Source organism: Protopterus annectens, chromosome 1.part1 (genome assembly GCF_019279795.1).
Source record: "Protopterus annectens isolate FY-2018-M chromosome 1.part1, PAN1.0, whole genome shotgun sequence".
In the NCBI taxonomy this organism is placed as follows: Eukaryota; Metazoa; Chordata; order Ceratodontiformes; family Protopteridae; genus Protopterus; species Protopterus annectens.
The window spans coordinates 332,451,981-332,471,836 of record NC_056726.1 but is presented as its reverse complement, the minus strand read 5'-3'; the positions used below and the strand labels follow the sequence as shown (position 1 = coordinate 332,471,836).

At 38.0% G+C, this 19,856-nt stretch overlaps 1 protein-coding gene across 12 annotated transcripts in view; it reads right to left on the bottom strand.

Moving 5' to 3' along the window:
- Positions 1-6,301: 6,301 nt before the first annotated feature.
- TCF4 (transcription factor 4) overlaps positions 6,302-19,856 on the bottom strand; it is a 2,211,973-nt gene continuing 2,198,418 nt past the window's right edge. For all 12 annotated transcript variants that reach the window (XM_044074967.1, XM_044074939.1, XM_044074975.1 and 9 more), the window contains one exon: positions 6,302-11,905. The gene's annotated coding sequence lies outside the window, so the exon portion shown is untranslated. The remainder of the gene's footprint in view (positions 11,906-19,856) is intronic.

The following is a 19,856-nucleotide window of genomic DNA, read 5'->3' as shown; positions in this document are numbered from 1 at the left end:
TGACAAAAATGAGAAAGATGCCTTACAGATTATCTTTCCAAGCATAGTAAATCTGAGAGGTGTGAGATACAAGCTTTTCATCAAAAGGGAAGAAGAAAAAAAAGCTTTTTCTTAAATACTGCTTAAATATTTTAAGTTGCACTTATAGTGACCTCTATGGTGATAGTTTTCTGTACTTCTCTGCTTTTTGTCCATTTATCTGTTTGCATTTTTTTAGTTTGTTCTCAGACATTATACTTGCAGCTTCATTTTCAGTTGTGTGAAGATTGTGTATTACTGTAAGATATTAGCATTGTTTATACTATACTATACTGCACTTCTATATCCATGTGTAGAATTACATGTACGGGTACCTTTTTGTATTTTGAATCAAGTCTGAACAATCTTGTAGCTTCTTTCACAGTTGTGGCAAAACTGTGATCTACTGCCACATGTGAACATCACTTAGTCATTTATTATAGTGTCACTGGTAAATCTCTGCATGGTCTGCTGAGTTAGCCTGTGATAGGCTTGCAGTTTATAGTCACAAGTGATTACTAAGCTAATGACCGGGGGGGGGGGGGGGGGACTTTGCCTAGCCATGCTTCCCAAGGTGAGAATCAATTTGTACTTTAGTTCTTTTTACAGTTGTATATACTTGCTTAAAGTTGTATCACAGTGATTTGGTGCCTTAAACTGTGGTGAGTTTGCAGTAGTAGCAGTAATTCTCTACTAGGATTTGTGCTTCAGTACTTTTTATATCTGTACATACCTGACTAAGTTGCATTATAGTACCTTTCTGTTTACCTTGCCACTGTTATTTTCCTTTGTTATTTGAGTCTGCCCCTCCCCCCACTTAGCCATTAAGCTAAACATTCTGAAATTCTATGCACAGGACTTGAGCTTCACTTTGAAATTTTCCCCAACCCTCCCACGTTCTTCTTGTTGTGTTTTAAAAGGCTGTGTCTCTGGTTTCCGCCCCTTATGGTAATCAAACTTCCAAACTCCCTCTCTCCCTCTTTCAATGCTATTGTCTGTGTAACCTCAAGTACTTTCCCACCCATAGTTTTTCATATATCCATAATACTAACTGCCCACCCAGCAAACCAGCACTGCACTTGAGTAAACCTCCCTTACAACAAATTGTCCCCTGCTCATTATCCCAGAACTCCCATCTGCTTTGCACCTTAGCCACACTCTGAGGGGGTCCTGAGTTAATCCTGCTCCATCCTTGGTAGATGAGAGATGTATTTTACTGTTTTGCACTTCGGTTAATTGTTTCTTTTTCCTTTATTTAATGATGTTGCCTTTAAATCATTCTAAAGGTCCGAATACTTGACATTGTCTTGTCAAAGTATTTTAAGTTTTGTTGTAGCATTACACTCACAAGCAGTTTTTCATAGTATTATTATACCAAGAGGCTGGCAGTACCCTGTGCAGACACAAATGCCCAGAAGGTACATTTTATATATAAAACTTCCCGTAGAATGGATACCTGTAACTTAGTGTGGCTATAACAAAGGCATTGTGTGGAGACAAAGTTTAAAGCAGCTAATTTGCTCATTAAACAGCACTACTATCAAATCTTAGCACTCCCCCAGAGATCACCCAAAGAGACTTCTATATAACCCAAGCCGTGACCTAGTTGTGTAGAGTTTCAATTTCTAAGTGTCTCCGTAGCCAGCTTGCTAGATGTGGGCATCCTTACACAATGTTGTAATAGTCTCATGTTCACTGTCTGCCATTTAATCCTAAAAAAAATAAATAAATAAAAATTAAAAAAAAAAAAAAAAAAAATTAAAAAAAAACACTCACTGGAGGCAAAAATCTCACATATAAACAAGGTTGCCAAGAACTCACACACTGCATCTACCACTCATTATGTCCATCACACACACATAGTCTAACCTATGCTGAAGCACTAAAAAACAATCTTTCCAAATCACAAAGATAACCTAAATGGTAATACCTATCGTCAGCAATCTCTAAACCACTCACGAAAAGTAATACCAAACATCACACATACTCCTACACCCAGTGTAGCCCCAAGAGCAAAGCCCATAAGGCAAGCCAACACATTACCCATGACTCTTGTCACAGGGGACTCCATTGTATGACACACAGATGCCCCACTCCCCAGACTGTACAAAGATAAGATGAAAGTCAGTTGCTTATCTGGAGACAGAATCTGCCAAGTTATGCATGCACTTAAGTCACTACACCACAGGTACCAGTATGATTCTATCTTGGCCCATGTGGGAGTTAATGACCTGAGACATAATTCCCTGGACTATATGAAGAGAGACATTGTTGACCTCTCTTGCGTATGTGTCTCAGGCAGGTATGTGCCTTGCACTAAGCAGCATTCTACCTTCAATAAGGATGATGTCACAGGATGTGGTTAACAGACTATGTTGCTATGCAAAGGATGGTCTGCATTTGTTTCCCCCTAGGATTCAGAATATTGGCTAAAACTTTATCCACCCCTTAGAGCCATTTTTAGGCAATGCCAAACTGATAAACCTACCAATATAGCAAACAAAACCCAAGGAAACCTAAAGGTGTTACTGCTAAAAGCTAGAACCCTAAACAAGAAACTCCACACCCTACAAGTTCACTCTGGAGAATAAAGATATCTGTGCCATTACTAAGGCATGGTTTAAGTCTGCATTAAGTACTCCATCAGTGTAAGGATTCCATTGACCAGAGTGTGCACACCCACCAGAGGTTCAAACACACTGGACCTGGTACTCACCATTAAGGGAGAGTGCTGAACCCCCCCCCCCCACTGTCACATCCTTACTGATGAGGTCAGACCTCAAAGCTGTCTCCTTTGAAATAAAAATCAAGTCTGTAACTCCACCAAACCATACTTCTCATGTGTACCTCATTATGAGGAATGTACCTCATTTGGGGTCTTAAAATGTTCATGTTCCTCAAAGTTCCACATTGAAATGCCCTGTCACACATTCAATAGCCCGGGATGCCTCCTAAATAGCTGGAAACATGACCTATCGGGATTACTTGAGTCACTTTTCAACTGTAGCCTTAGAACAGGCTTTGTACCATGAGAATGGAGTACTGCAAAGGTTATCCCACCTTACAAGAGTTGGCCATCAACTGACACCAGAAACTATAAACCTATTAGTCTGACTAGTCTGATATGCAAAGCCACGGAACGAATTATCATGGAAATGATCAACAAAGACACAGGCACCCTTCAGACACTGGACCCAATCCAGTTTAGCTTTGTCAAGAGAAGATTGTGTCTATTAAACCTAGTGGACTTCTTTGAGAAGGTCACCAAGGCAAGGGATGCAGGGAAAATGGTGCATACCACATACATGTACCTGGCTAAGGCATTCAATACAATACCCCACTCACGTATAGTTGACAATCTCTCCAAACTTGGCATAAACCCCTATATACCCTGCTGGACTGCCAGCTGGCTCAAAGACAGGACCCAGGAAGTCAGGATTGGTGATACCACCTTTACAGAAAGACCGGTCATCAGCAGGATACCTCAGGACTCCATGCTGGGACCACTCCTATTTGACATATACTTCCCAGAGGTAAAGGCTAATGTCAAGGGCCTTTGGCTGTCCAAGTTCAAAGATAACTGCAAAACAGGAGCTATCATAGATTACCCCATGATGCAAGCATCTTACAACAGGGTCTAGCACAGACAAATGGCAAGTGCCAAAGTCACTGACTACAACTCAATGCCAAGAAATGCATTGTAGTGCCTTTTGGGAAAACTGCTACCCAGACTAATCATTCCATCAATGAGACACCCCTAACAGCTGACCTAGTAGTTAGTGATCTGGAAACATATGTGGACAGCAATATGGCCTTTGACCAACATGTGGCCAAGATTTTAAGAAAATCATGCTATGTGCCCAAATTATAAATAAGGGTATGGCATCCAAGGCCAAAGACGTCATAGTGCCACTTTATTCAGGCCTTATCACACTTGCCATTGAGTATAATGCCCCCTTTGACATATACCTGACACAATATATACAGCAGTTGGAATGCCCACAAAGGTTCCTTACTAAGAGAATCCAGGGTATAAACACATTGTCCTATATGGATCACCTTAAAACCCCATCTCTATACTCTTATCGCCTACAAGTTACTAAGAGGAGATGTATGCCTAGCATACAAGGCATCCTTGAATTCAGCTTTGATGGACCATTTACACATCCACAAAATGAGCAGCATCAGAAGACTAGATCCAGGGATCTAAATTTTGCTTGTGACATAAAAAAGACATATTGGCAAGACAGATATGTGTCTCAGAGGATCCCCATGCTCTGGAATAGGTTCCATCCATAACCCAACTTAAGAATAGCCTTGACCAATGGATGGGTAATCAAAAAATTACCCTGGGTCTGGCTGCTATGTGACTGATACAGGCAGACTGTAATGCCCAAACTAACATACCCCCATAACATCTAGAAACTCCCTAACTAACATACCCCCTCCCAATAAACGCCCATGATACATAAGAATACAACTGGGTTGTATTGAACACCTAGGCTTATAAAGGCCCTGGTGGTCATTAGTCAGTTATATAACTATGAACCTATGAACTTATTAACCTATGAAAGAAAGCCATTAGAACACAGCAGCTTTGTGTCCCAGTAAATCTTTTCTGAAATGGACATGGTGAAACCACACTGGAATTCTGCTGTGTGCAATAAATACTTTGTTATATGTGTAACCCATGCCATTAAATTTCTACAGGTGGTGTTCTCACTGGTTAGGCTTCACATTCAGCCATGTGCAGCTGCTTGGACAAATGTACCTCTAGCAGTGTTTTGGTCAGCCAGCAACCTGGCCTAGAATTATCCCTCCCTTCTGCTAGCTCTGACATCTGGATCCAAATCTGTCATGTACAGAGGTTTTACCTGGCTTGTTCACATGCAACACATCCTTTCCTGCCTGACCACATTAAAGGTTAGCTTTTGACAGGAATTATGCTTTAACACAATGCAGTTGTCAGGGCCTCCAGACTATAAATATGTGCCTGTGTGAAGCAGATGACATTCACAGTAATAACGATTCATGCATTCCCTATGTTTAAGTAGCATTCAGAATGTCTAGAGGGCGATCAGACTGGTAGAGGCTGGACATTTTCAGCACTGCAGGAAATGAGTCCCTGCTGAAAGCCTTTGGGCAGCATGGCCTATACCTGTTGGGTATAAAGTGTAAACAAATGATTGCAGAATCAGGTGTGGCAGTCTTTGCAGGATATCAGTGCCATAATGGCACAAGAGGACAATGGGCCAGCATTACTGGTACCTCAAAGACATAATGGGCTGTACCAATGGATAATACTACTAAAATATGCAATAATAAAAATAATACCATGAACTATTTACTATTACAAATAAATATTTAAAGAATTTGCAGAAGCCAGAGGGCTCTTTACAGATGTCACAATAAAGGCCATGACCCTGACTCCAAAAGACTTCTTCTCATTGCAAGTGACTTATTCCAGTGTGAGCGTGCTTTAGAGCTAGGACTTTTATCACAGTAAGACACAGGAATCTGCCCCATTACATTATTCTTTCTTTCTTTATTTTCTTCTTATTCAGAGGTAACATAACTAACCAGAGATAGGATGGTTTTATTTCCAATTTATAAACCTATAGTTAGTCCCAGTACAGAGCATTGTGGATCTACATGTGTATATGATAATATGCTAAGGCTCGGTTAGGTAAACTGGAGAGAATACAAAGGTATTTTACTAGAAGGATAAAAGATATGCTAGGTAAGAGCTATTATGAAAGAGTTAAGGAACTGTCGCTGTTTACAGTTAAATACAGGTTAGTTAGGTGTGAATTCATTAATATTTATAAATGTGTTAAAAATAGCAGTTATGGGAATGCTGCAGGTATTCAAAGTAGAACACATCCACTGGATACTAGGAATAATAATCATTTTGTAGAAGGATTGTCTGGGAAAACATTCATGCGGAATGATGTTTTTCATTGGAAGGCCAGCTTGTGCTGGAATAATATTCCGGTAAGGGCTAGGAAATCAATATCTTTTACTTCTTTTAAGAAAAATTAAGACCAATGGATAGGCATGAGGGGGTTTGATCTGAGTCTTTAGGTGGCAATCTCTCTGAAGGCCTCTCTAGGCAATGAGATTAATTTCTAAAACACTGAAACATTGAAATTCAGTTGTAACTTCAACGATATGTTGTAAAATAGTGAAGAAAAATATGTTTCAACTTGTGCTGAAGGAAAAGTACCTCACTACTTACACAGCAAATCACAGTTTGATGCAACAATGGACACAAAAACAGCAGTTTACAAAAATGGCACATTTATTGCTACAGAACGGTCATGTACATGACTGCATTGAGTAACTACTGTACAGATGATGAAACAGGTAATGGCCTACACTGAGTTGGTATTTTTTTTTTTCTTTTTTTTTCTCTTTTATTATAAGGAACTCCAGCACACAACCTGTTTGGACACTTTTACAAATTAGAATTACATCAAAAACATGGCGAAGTTGAGGCACTCAGCCACACATTAGAACAAAGTGTAACTGTACTTACTGCTGCACCTACATGTATGTCGCAAACATTAAAAAAAAAAAAAAACAAAACAAAAAAAAAGGAAGGAAAAATAAAATTTAACAGAAAAAACACAGTTGCGACCTACAGCTGAATAAAACTGCGACCATAAAGTTTCATTTCCATAACACATGGTAAAATAACATCTTTAAATAGTAAAATAAAGTAACAAACTTTTACTCAGACTGATTCCAAAAATCTACAAAGAGAAAAATTCAGAATCTGATTTTTATCATTACACATGGTATAAAAGGATTGCTCCTGCGAAAAAATAAGCCAAATATATTTTTATTTTTAAATTTAGGTTTTTTTTTCTAATAGGGTGTACTACAATCTATTTTATAGCAAAAGAGCACTAGACAAAAGAAGCTTTATAACAAAAAGCCAGGCACTGATACATGGTAATTCTCTGCTGTTTCTTATCTTCACTTAATTGCATCACAAGTAACAAGAATGAAAAAAGGCCACAGTTCATATAGTTTCACCATTACATATCTATAATACTTGAAATGACCATGGTCAAACCAGCACTGTACAAAGGTGAATTAAGAGTCCCATGAAAAATAAATGACAAGGAAAAAATGCAACAAAATTAGGTCTGAAGACCTTGGTGCCCCATTGCATCATAATTAAAATATTCTCATCTACTTTATTACTTCCAGTCAGCTAGTGGGCTCTTTTAATTATCTTTTGTGCTTGATTATGTTACTAAACATTTTTTCTGATTCTGCATTTATTTTTGAAGAGTATAAATGTCTGCTTGTTGGATAGAAAGATGAAATGGATCCTAAAAAAAAAAAATCGGAAGACTGAATCAATACAAGTTGCATCACTGGTAGGACTGACTTATGTAAGCATTAGTGTTTGTAGCAGTTATATGAAAGACAAATGGCAGCATTCCACACATGAACGTTTCATGGTCTGCATGTTTATAAATAACAGGGATGAGGAGGTGGTGCTTACAAAGTGCTGTTTGAAAAAAATTTTTTTTTTTACATTTCATTACCACATTGACTTTGGAATGCCCACAAAACAGCATTTCCTGCTTTCCTGCTAAATTTTAAATCACACACATATAGTGAGTGTTTTCTAATATTACAGATCAGATTTTGTCAGCTGCAAAAAAAAAAAAAAAAAAAAAAAAAAAAACTGTAACTGGGCTTCAGTGTTGAGACTTTGTTGGACAGTAAACTACCTGGCTAAAAATAGCATGTAAATGTTAGTGTAGAGCAGACATGCACATTCAAAACAAGGGCTCACATACTTTTCTGGTGAATATTTCTGTATGAAACTTGACATATGTGCAAATGTTTTCTTAACGTTCCTTTATAAATGTTATACTGGCAGAACAATACAAACCATTACAAAATACCTGCTTTTAATTGAGATGTATTCACATTTAAACATTAGCTGTTGTGTATCAGTTAAACTACAAGTGCATTCTCAGCCTTCCAGAATGCATCAGCATCTAAAAAGCCAAATAGGTACCTATTAATCTTGCTGAATGTATTCTGGAAAGTCAATTACACACACACACACACACACACACACACACACACACACACACACACACACACACACACACAAATGCAGTAGAAAGACTATGACTGGCATTGGTATAATCAAGGAATATGAAAGAAATATATTGGCCCTTGTCTGGGACTGGAAACCAGGACCAAGGAAGGCAGTGACAATTGCCTGGAATGCAGGAAGTCTAGGATCAAGTCCTAGACAATGGCCAATGTTTTCAAATGTTGCAGTATTCTTTCTACAGCTTGTTACAATCTAGCTGTGTATTATATCAAGAGCTGATGACACAACCGATAAGAAACATAGGGACACGGAAATTCAGGCTCTCTTAACAGTAAATTGTTTTTCAATTCTGATGACACATTGCTCTCAAAGTAATAACCAGCATGCAGTGTAACGGTTTCTGCGATGTTTTCAAGCTTATAATAACCAGCATGCAGTGTAAAGGTTTCTGCGATGTTTTCAAGCTTAAATTAACCAGCATGCAGTGTAACGGTTTCTGCAATGTTTTCAAACTTATAATAATCAGCATGCAGTGTAACAGTTTCTGTGATGTTTTCAAGCTTATAATAACCAGCATGCAGTGTAACGGTTTCTGCAATGTTTTCAAGCTTATAATAACCAGCATGCAGTGCAATGGTTTCTGCGATGTTTTCAAGCTTATAATAACCAGCATGAAGTGTAACGGTTTCTGCGATGTTTTCAAGCTTATAACAACCAGCATGCAGTGTAACAGTTTCTAGGATGTTTTCAAGCTTAGACATCAGCCACTGTACTTTAGCATTTTAGGCACAAAGTAATGACAGAAGATTTGAATGTTAGGGGTGGGGGCATACTGCCCTGTTTTCTCATAATTTCAGAAATGTGCATTATCCTTGGCTATTTTACATATTCTTTTAAAGAAAATTAAATAAGTAAAGAAGTTTAACTGGCCAATTAGGCTGCCACTGCTAAAAATCAATATTCTAAAAAAAAATACTAAAGCAATTAATTAATTTAGCTGATTTATTTTCAACGAATCCATTATAAACAAAATTTGCCAGAAAATAGTTATTTTTATTGTGCTTAATTCATCATTAGGATGCACATATAAAACAGTACTTGCCATATATCTTTTAACAGGTGCAGTACCACTGTACATTATGGCAGTAATACAAACGCAGTGTGGAAAATGAACCAAAGTGTCTTCGTGAATTCAAATGCCTAAGGTAAGTGAACCAATTTCATGAATTCAAGTGCCTAAGGTAACTGAACCAATAACTCCAATTGAGGGTAGTAGCTGTGGCAGCCCATTAAAGTCATTTTCATAAAAATAAATCACTCAATAAATAATTTACAGAAGTATAGATGGCTGAAACCCTGCATATAGTTTCAATCCTGGGGCAAGAAACTGTTTTTTTTTTATAATTTTACTTTTCATTAAGTAAACATATTTTATCAGCCTTTGCAGAATATAAAAAGTTTGTTTCCTTCAAAGATAAAACATTTTGTTTGCTTCTTATTGAAATGACAGTGCATCTTATGGGTTTATAAACAGCACTATGGAAAAAAAATACATATCTCCAAGAGCATCTGCACAAGTATTAGATTCCAGAACATATTACTGACCAACAAAGCATGATTATTTGCCCAGTGAATCCACCTCCACACCCCTAACAATTTCTAAACAAGAATCTTACCATTTAAACTTCATTCCTATTGAAAAATTATTTACAGATTTTGTTTAATACACATCTAAAATTGTAATGGGGTTGTAGCAGGTGATTATGCTGTGACTATCTCATTTGTTCTCTTTTCATAAAATTCTCAGAAATACAAACATAAACTTCAGATTCCTGTTATCTCACTACTTCATTAAATGACACATTTTTTCAACCACACAGAATTATTTTTGAACAAAAAACTGATACAATGTATTAAAACACATAACAAGTCTACATGTAAAAATATAACTTTTACATACACAATTTCAAAATAATGATACCGTTTGCCATTTGTTGCATAAAATTTACAAATGTTCTCATCACTGTAACTGTCAAAGAGAGAGAGAACAGATGGAACGCTTAGACCTTTATTTCCAAGTTATATCACTTAGCTAACAGTGTCAAAGTGGGTATTACACTTAATGTCGTCTTCCTTAATGAAAAATCAACGTGTACAGGCAGTGCAATCTGGCTGGAAAGGCTCGGGCAGAGGGATCACCTCCATTACATGGAACCTCTAGATACTGCCACTACGCTGTGACACACCACCATAAGTCATCGAATCAGCTTCACCTGTTCTGTACAGTGTACCATGTAAATGCCTCCATTAAGTACCTCAGTCTCTCTACTAAGGTTGATCCAGAAGGCATCATTATCCAAGTGCTCATCAGGCATGGAATGCTAGCATCAATTTTATTTCATACTGGCCAGGGCCCCATGTACTGCCTCACTCCTTAATAGTGTGCAATGTTATGCTTCAAGGTTGATAAGGCTTACTGTAGGGCTGCAGTTTTCTATTGGGTCTTGAAAGAATTAAGGAGCAGGCAGGAAATATGTTACGTTACCTACAGACCACAAACTACATACAGTCATGTTCATTAGATGTAGCAATTTTTAGGGTAATTGCAAAATCCACAAGGTGTCTTGAAGTACACACTGCATATATATATCTAGCTACACAGATAGCTACAACTAGGAAATATTTTGATTGAAATTCCAGAACTAACATGTCGACCAACTCCTCATTGCAATAAACATTGGAAGGCACGCTGGTAAAGTTGTTGCGTTCTATTATTGTTCTTCTAGCTTCCCACTCTGGGATCACAAGAGCAGCGAATAAACCACAAATACAATAATCCAGTCAATTTTCAGAAGTGGTACTTGCTATTATCGAGATTCCAGAACAATTTTAAGTGACCTGTGTTGTCTTCTCAGACAGAAGCAGCAATCCTGCCTCTCATTAATCAATGTTGGCAGAAGGGTCCATTGTGTATCATCAGTCCACACATTGACTCTAAACAGACCGCTGCTGCTACAGTCTTTTCAAGTGACACACATAAAAAACAAAAATACTCAATTCTGAAAAGGTTTCCTAAAAAAAACTTTAGACTAATGCTACAAGGAAATAATAAATGAACAATTCAAACAAAATAATGCTTTAAAGTGTATTCATGTGTGTATATCTCTGTATATATATTTATATATATATATATTTATATGTATATATATTCATAGGTCTATAAGGTCCATCTGCTCCTCCTGTGCTAAGGAATGGCTAATGTCATCACTTAAGTCTTCATTACATTTGCTGGTTTAGATATATGGGCAGCAAAGCTTCCCTTGTTTAATTCTGTAAATATAAACACTAGCTGACTAGAACACCAACAAAAATGTTCATTTATTCCTCCTTTTCTTCAGAAGTACACTTTTTCATTATTGCAAGTTTTACCATTTTAAATTAAATATTTATTTTCTCACTTACAAATTGATTATATTTTTTTCTCAAAAGAAGTTCAGGCACAAAATGCATTGTTCCACAGTGTGGAGAAGATTGCCATTTAGTCACCAGGCTGTGCACGACAGCTTCAGATATACTGTTTCAAACATTCCAGGTGATATGTGTAAAGAGTTGTCCACTCAAGTTGCACTTTAAATAGCGGGAATGATGAAATATTTTGCGTCTGTGATTCATTACTACTCAGACTTGTCTTACAATAAGGGGGATGGGGCAGGAAAAGTGTTTATGCAGGTTTAAGATAATACAGTTTTTCAAGGAAGTGGTCTCTCACTCATATATAACAAAGGTGGCAACTTGGACCTGCAAAGAAACAGAGGCACATTAAATTCTAATACTCTTAAGGCATTGTCTATCTACGTTAAACAAGATACATCAGTCATCAGTGTGTCTCTCTCAACATAAACTACACAGATTAAAACTAGTTACATTTCTGCATAGTGAATTTAATATGAGTCAGCTATCAGCAGGTAAGCATAGCATCACACAGTATTTTCTCTGTACATTTAGCGAAATAACTGCAACATTTTGAAAAAGACAAACACAAAAAAAATGATTTAGTAATATCTTTATATTTAATGCACTGAAATTCTATTAAGCTACACAGAAAGTAGCAAATATTCACACTCTTTTCATTCAACATCTTAAACACTGAGATAAAAAAATACTGGACTGTAACAATTTTCTTTCCATTTATACCTTTATATCTTTACAGATGAATAATTTACAGCATTCCCTATTACATGTTGCATATGGTACTTGAAGGCTGTTCACTGGAGCTGGTAGAACTTGGGCTGTGCCCTTCAACCTCACTTACTTTGCAGTTTTATTAGTTACAAAACTCAATTACAGACTCATCATCATTTGTTTCTCTTATTTTATTCCCAAAAGACATTAAAGAAATTACTTAATAAATTAAAATGCGACTAAAAATTATTTCCAAGTGATATAATATTTACCAACAAACTGCAATGCTTGGGAACCTTAAATGTCCTCAACAAAATGTTTCTTATATTGAATATAGCAAATTCCATGAAATACACTATATTGACTACACTTGACATGCAGTCTTTTAAAGACAGTTTTCTAAGAGATAATCCTGTAGGACACATACAATTATATTAAGTTATGTTATTATTTCAGTCCTAACATTCTAACTACTTATAACATGTTTTAATACCCTATTAACTTAAATGCCTTGACAGCACCACATCCTTATTCCAAAGTTTCTGAAAAGATACTTATATACTTATCATAACATTGGATCCTTTCATCATCATCCATCCGATATGAATGTTGGATCCTCAAGCTGTTTGTCGGCTCAGACCCATCAAAACTAGTGCTATTGCCTTGAGCTCCTTTAAATATTTTCCTCCCATAATGCACCTGATTGCCAAGCTTTCTCAAACTGAGTTTGCTGAATTAAGGTACAGAACATCCTACTAAGTGCCTCTAAGAGAAACTGGCCCTTCAGGTCCTACAGAGCTAGACATAGAAAAGGGCAGACGGTGGAAAGGATGTTGAATCAAATGGATGAAAATGAATGGATCCAGCATTACTACCATATTCTATTCAGTTCTTCTGTCCAATCCAACTGCTGGTTCAGAGTCCTCAGCTACTTATCTCTTGGGTGGTATCATGACAGAAACCTTTTGAGAACTGTGATCCCAAAGGATGCTCTAACGAAATGTGTGGAAGGAGGCCCTACAGTGGCTGCACAGATCTCATCCACAAAAGAATTAAAGATTAAGTGGTAAAGGATGGTTGGTGGAAGCACATACAAAAGTTATGCGATCTGACATCCATCCAGACAAAGTAACCTTGGAGACCTTGGAACACAATCAATTATGAATAAAGGAAAATAAAAAATGGAGATCCTTTCTATTGGGCTTGGCTTTATGAAAACAGAATCACAATTATCTGTGAATGTCCAAGATGTGAAGTAAATACTCTACTCTGTTGGAAAAAAACACTATCAAATGTATGGCTTAGGTTATATTTGGATGTCACCTTAGGAAGAAAGGAAGAGTTGGTGTGTAAGAAGAACCTTTCTTTGTGAAAAACTAAATAAGGTAGAAAAGATGATAGTGTAAGCAACTTAAAAATTTTCTTGGCTGATGCTGTTGCCACAAGAAATAAAGTTTTTTTAGAACAGGAATTTTAAGGAAGTGAAAGATGCCGGTTCAAAGGGGACCTTTGTTAAGTTAATTTGAGGTTGGTAAGACCTAGGTGAGGTGACCCCGTGGTGTGGGAAAGAAGATCCTTCCTTGGGACCAAATGCAGGGGGGTCTCACATGTGAAGCCAGAGAATGGGGATCCAGATTTGTCTGGGTCAGTATAGAGCAATGAGGATGACAGTAGCTTTGAATTTGAATGTTTTCTGGATAAATCTAGACATCAGGGGAAGAAGTTGAAAGGCATACAAGGGCCCCAATTGGCAAAGAGAGTATCTCTTGGTGACTACCCCCTTTGGGGGATCAGTGCAAAATAATTGCTGCATCTGGTGTTTGTTGGGGACATGAAAAGACTACATGAAGGATAGCCCCAGCGGCTGATGGTTTGATACACCACCTCTGGATTGAGAGAACATTTGTTAGGCAAGAGAACAGATCTGATGAGCCTACTAGCAAGACAACTGGCTTTCCTGGGAATGAGCATTGCTATCAAGAATTATGCAGAGCAATCATCTATTCACATACTCTCATGGCTTCTCTGCATAAGGGGTAGGATCAGGCTCTTCTCTGTTTGTTGATGTACCAAAGCACTGTCATGTTGTCTGTTTGGATGGAAATCTTCCCTGGAGTTCTTGCAATGCTAAGAGAATTATCTTTGCCTCCAGGACACTGATGTAAAGATTGGCATATTAATCTGACCATGTACCTTGGACCAATCTCTTCTGATAATGACTTTTCACCCCAAAGAGGAGGCATCAGTGGTAACTATAGCTGAAGGTGGGGACAAAAAAAATGTTCTCCATGGTAACAGCTGCAGGAAGGTCAACCATTACTGAAGCTGATTTCTGCAGAGATTTGTGTTTTAGATCTGTGATGACAGTGAGCCCTGCACTTGTAGACACAACTTTAAGATCCCTGTTTGGAATTGGGCTAATCACCCTATTAGGCTAGCAGAGGACAACAGGCCTAGAACAAACAGAACAAGAACAAGAACTGCTGGAGGATATGGCAGCAATAGAAGACACCAGACTGAGAGCCTTAATGAGTTAACTCTTTCTGGAGGGAGAAATACTACATAGGATCTGGTGTGCAGGTGGAATTTGGTGAACTGAAAGGACTGTGTAGGTTGCAGCTGGGACTTTTTGTGGGTGACAGAAATTCTCAAGGGCAGGCAGAGTTGGAGCAAGTAGTCTCTGGCCTTGAGGAAGGATTCCTTCAAAGTGGCAGCAAGGAGCCAGTTGTCCAGATATGGAAACACTCTGATCCTGAGCAGCGTCAAGCTCAGTGCCATGACAGCCATAGTAGGGGGGTTGTGGCTGTGGTGATATTGAAGGGCAGGGCTCTGAACTGAAAGTGCCGGGCTCCCAGGTGAAAGCATAGAAATCATCTAGACACTACTGCAACATTCATGTGGAGGTAAGCATCCATCCATTTGGCAGCAGACAAGAAAAGGAACTAAAAAGAACCTAGAATAATAACCTGACCCTGCCTGGTCTGGCAGGAGCTCTTCAATGGCTCTTTTCTGAAGAAGACAGATATGTTTACTGGCCGCTTCTCACTGATAGGGTGGTACATCTGGGAGTATTTTTTTATTGAAGAGGGCATAGAAATGGGTATGTAATGGCCTCTGGATATTATCCTTCTGGCCCAAGAATCCAGCATCATGGTCATCCACTTGGGTACGTAGTGAGATAAGTGGCCCCCTTTTGCTTTCAGAGAGGAGCAGATGGGCAGCCTTTCAGGAATGAATGTACTTCCTGTCAGAGAATAAGCCCCCCACACACAATGTGGACCTATATGATCCCTGGATCTGTGTCCATTAAAGAGGATACCTTTGCCAAAGCCTTCCCTGTTAGAGGTGAACTGAAAGGGTTGATGCTGGGATTTTCTAAACTATAGTAGGGGTATCAAATTTAATGCCATTTGCATTTAGCATTGTTCTCCCTTGTTCTCACCACTGCATTCTCTTTGACTGACTGACCAAACAAGGAAGATCCATCATAAGGACATTTGTGAATGATCACAGGGATGAAGTCAGGCTTTTTGCTTTGTGGTGACCCCAGTACCAACTCCGCTTGGTTTAGGCATTATGGAAAAGCCATACAGAGAGAGACTGGTAATATTAAACATAGTGCCTACGGTGGCTTCTAGGTGTTTTCTAGAGTTAGAAGTAGGCAAACTTTTCAGAGAGGCTAATCCTTGTTCTGCTAGATCTCTCTGAAACTACTTCCACTCCCTGTCCATTACCCTATACTCCATGTAGAGCAAATAGTCATCGACTGTGTCATCCATCAGATCATTTTTGGTAGCTGCCGCCACCATGATGAAATTCACCAAAAAATTCTTGGACCAAAAGGGCCTGTTCTTGTGGGTGCTAAAGAACCTTGTCAGGTTTTTCTTGGGATACTCTCTGAGGGTTTGGGCTCTTGTCATACTCTTCTGGTGGCCTGTTTGATAAGGCAGCCCTCCTGAGTGAAAGTAAAAATAAAACAGTTGAACTCACTGTAAACAAAAGTGGCAACAGAAGCAAACAAATATATAAACAAAAGTCAACGATGACAATGCAAATTTATTTTTGCAGCAAGAATAAATTTGTTTTGACTTCAGTGATTTCAGCATGATTCAATTAGTCCTCCTGGGTGACCACTCACGAAGTAGAGTGGGCTGAGAAGTATGCCATAAGACAGACCTGCTCATCCTGAGATGGTGGTTCTGTGCGCCAATTTTCTCTCTGTTGCATGAGTTCCAAGACGTCACTGAATGTGACGCACTCCAGAGGGGACTCTGGGGATCCCTCTCTATTTTCCAAGTAATGGAGTGACTCATCTGAGTAGTCAATGTGTCTCCTCTAACATGTCCTCTTTCAGGGAGCCTCAGAGGGTGATGTTCAAGGGAGGGGGCCAACACCAATGAAGCCTGTGCTATAGCTCTGAAAGGAAAGGCTATGATCCACCCTATAACCTCAAGACTGAACAAACCTCTGCCTGATCCAAAAAGCTGAAGAAAAAAAGACCAACGTTAGGAAACTTCTTTAACAAGACAACAAAGCTTTCTGGTCTAGACCCTTTCTCAATGTTAGTATAAAACACATAATACACACATAGGAGCTGATATTAAACCTGGCCTCAATACTGCTGTGACTATTAAACCTGTGTTGGTTAAATTGCAACAAAGTAAACTTTGATTTTTTATGTATGTGTATATATATATATATATATATATATATATATACATGTGTGTGTGTGTGTGTGTGTGTGTGTATTTTATATATATTTTCTTATATATTTTATATGTTGTTGTAGGTGTCTGTTGTTTTAAGTGATACTCATGTGATTAGCTGGCTGTAGTCACATGATATAACTTGCTCCTATTTAAATTGAGTTAATTTGTGTGTTTTATACTAACACTGACAAAGGGTGTAGACATGAAAGCTTTGTTGTCTTATTAAATATGTTTCTTAACGTTGGTCTTTTTTTCTTCAGCCTACTGGAGTATTATTCCAGTTTTACAGCATCACCTTGGTCTGCTTCATTTATCCAAAAACTCCCAGTCTAGTGCCAGCAATGCCCCTTTCACATTTTCATTCTGTTTTTCCAATTTATTTCTCCTTTTTGACATACACACTACCATATTAGATATGTTTTTTTGATTGGGTAAACATGGTCACATGATTAGTTTTTATGAATGGGAGCGCTGTACTTGTTAAAGGAGTGTGATAGATTGTTTATGATTGGGTCACATTTCTTTTTAACCTTTGATGTCTTTGATTGTAATGGATCTGATGAAGGGCATAACATTTGTCTGAAAGTGCTTACCTTTTTACATTTATCATTTATTAAAGACAGTTTTATATGTTCAGAGTCCATCTCTCTGAAGTTTGTTATAACTCAGTATATGAAATACGTCATGGCAGCTTGGTACTTGTTTTTATCTATTTTAAATATATGTTCCTGTACCTGGCTTTGCTGGGAGTTCTTTAGTTTTGTTTCATTCATGTATGTATGTGTGTGTGTGTGTGTGTGTGTGTGTGTGTGTGTGTGTGTGTGTGTGTGTGTGTGTGTGTGTTTGTGTATATAAATATATATATATATATATATATATATATATATATATATATATATATATATATATATATATATATATATATATATTTATATATATATATATATATATATATATATATATATATATATTTATATATATATATATATATATATATATATATATATATATATGTATGTATACATATATATATATATATATATATATATATATATACATATATATAAATAAAATAACATTAATACACATACAGTGTGCAAAACAACTCTCCTACTACCCCCCCCCCCCCCACATACACACACACACACACACACACACACACACACACACACACACACACACACACACACCTAGGTCATTGTAGCTGCTACTGCTGGTGCTGCAGTTACTTTAGAAGTTCAGGGTGCTTTTCTGCCAACATTCACTAAGTGTGGCTTTTTTCAGTGTACTTAGAAGAGGAGACGTAGCAGGTCCTTGTAACTGCTGGAACAGTTACTTTCATCACTTCAGTTTTATCATTACTTTTCATTTTAACTATTTCTTCACTCTCAGTAACTGCAGCATTTCAGTCACACTTAGCAAACATTAGTAAGATGGCTGTGATTTCTTTTTCATTCTTCCATGTCTGACTGAGTTTTGGAACATGCCATAAAGATGTCGGCATGTTTTTTATTGGGCTTCACCTGTACAGTGAGACCCTTGGTGCATACTAGTAACTTTGCATAGTTGTAGCAAGCAGCTTGCTACAGTTACAGAGCTACAAAAGCCTTTTTTTCATCTTCAACTTTGAGAACACTATTTTGGTCTTTATGTTTGAGTTGAGGAGGGTGCCAGTCTGGGGAACTGTCCAGGATTCCAGATGACCTAGCTACAGCTCTGAACATATATACAGACAAACAGATGCAAGCATGTATACTCTGTTGTCATGGACAGGCAGTGAGTAGATTTTCTCTGTTTGACAGCATCTGACATAGAACTTGTGGAAAGCAAAATTACCACAACAGTGTAAAGAGTCATACTGTTGCCACAGCATGTAAGCAGAAACTCTGGTACTTTAGAGACTAAACTGAAAAAAAAAAAAACACTTAATCACAGCCTGAGGGTAAACAATGACAAGCAAATACCAAAAGACAGAACTTTATTATGCCACAGTCTAGCACTTTTGTCTTAATACAGACTTCTTCACAACTGAATCTCAGATAAAAATAAGCAGTACAAATATGTACCAAAAAAGGGGGGGAAATCACATGATACAAGGAATACCGAATGAGCAGAGACATTGTAAAACAAATCAGAGAAATTTTATTAAATATTGAATGTGCATGTTTAAAAGGTTCATTAGTGCTTCATTTAAAAGAAATTACTAACACTCTATTTATCTGTATTATTAATCTTCTTCTTCTTCTTTCGGCTTTTCCCGTTTAGGGGTCACCACAGGCCTAGAACAAACAGAACAAGAACAAGAACTGCTGGAGGATATGGCAGCAATAGAAGACACCAGACTGAGAGCCTTAATGAGTTAACTCTTTCTGGAGGGAGAAATACTACATAGGATCTGGTGTGCAGGTGGAATTTGGTGAACTGAAAGGACTGTGTAGGTTGCAGCTGGGACTTTTTGTGGGTGACAGAAATTCTCAAGGGCAGGCAGAGTTGGAGCAAGTAGTCTCTGGCCTTGAGGAAGGATTCCTTCAAAGTGGCAGCAAGGAGCCAGTTGTCCAGATATGGAAACACTCTGATCCTGAGCAGCGTCAAGCTCAGTGCCATGACAGCCATAGTAGGGGGGTTGTGGCTGTGGTGATATTGAAGGGCAGGGCTCTGAACTGAAAGTGCCGGGCTCCCAGATGAAAGCATAGAAATCATCTAGACACTACTGAAACATTCATGTGGAGGTAAGCATCCATCCATTTGGCAGCAGACAAGAAAAGGAACTAAAAAGAACCTAGAATAATAACCTGACCCTGTCTGGTCTGGCAGGAGCTCTTCAATGGCTCTTTTCTGAAGAAGACAGATATGTTTAC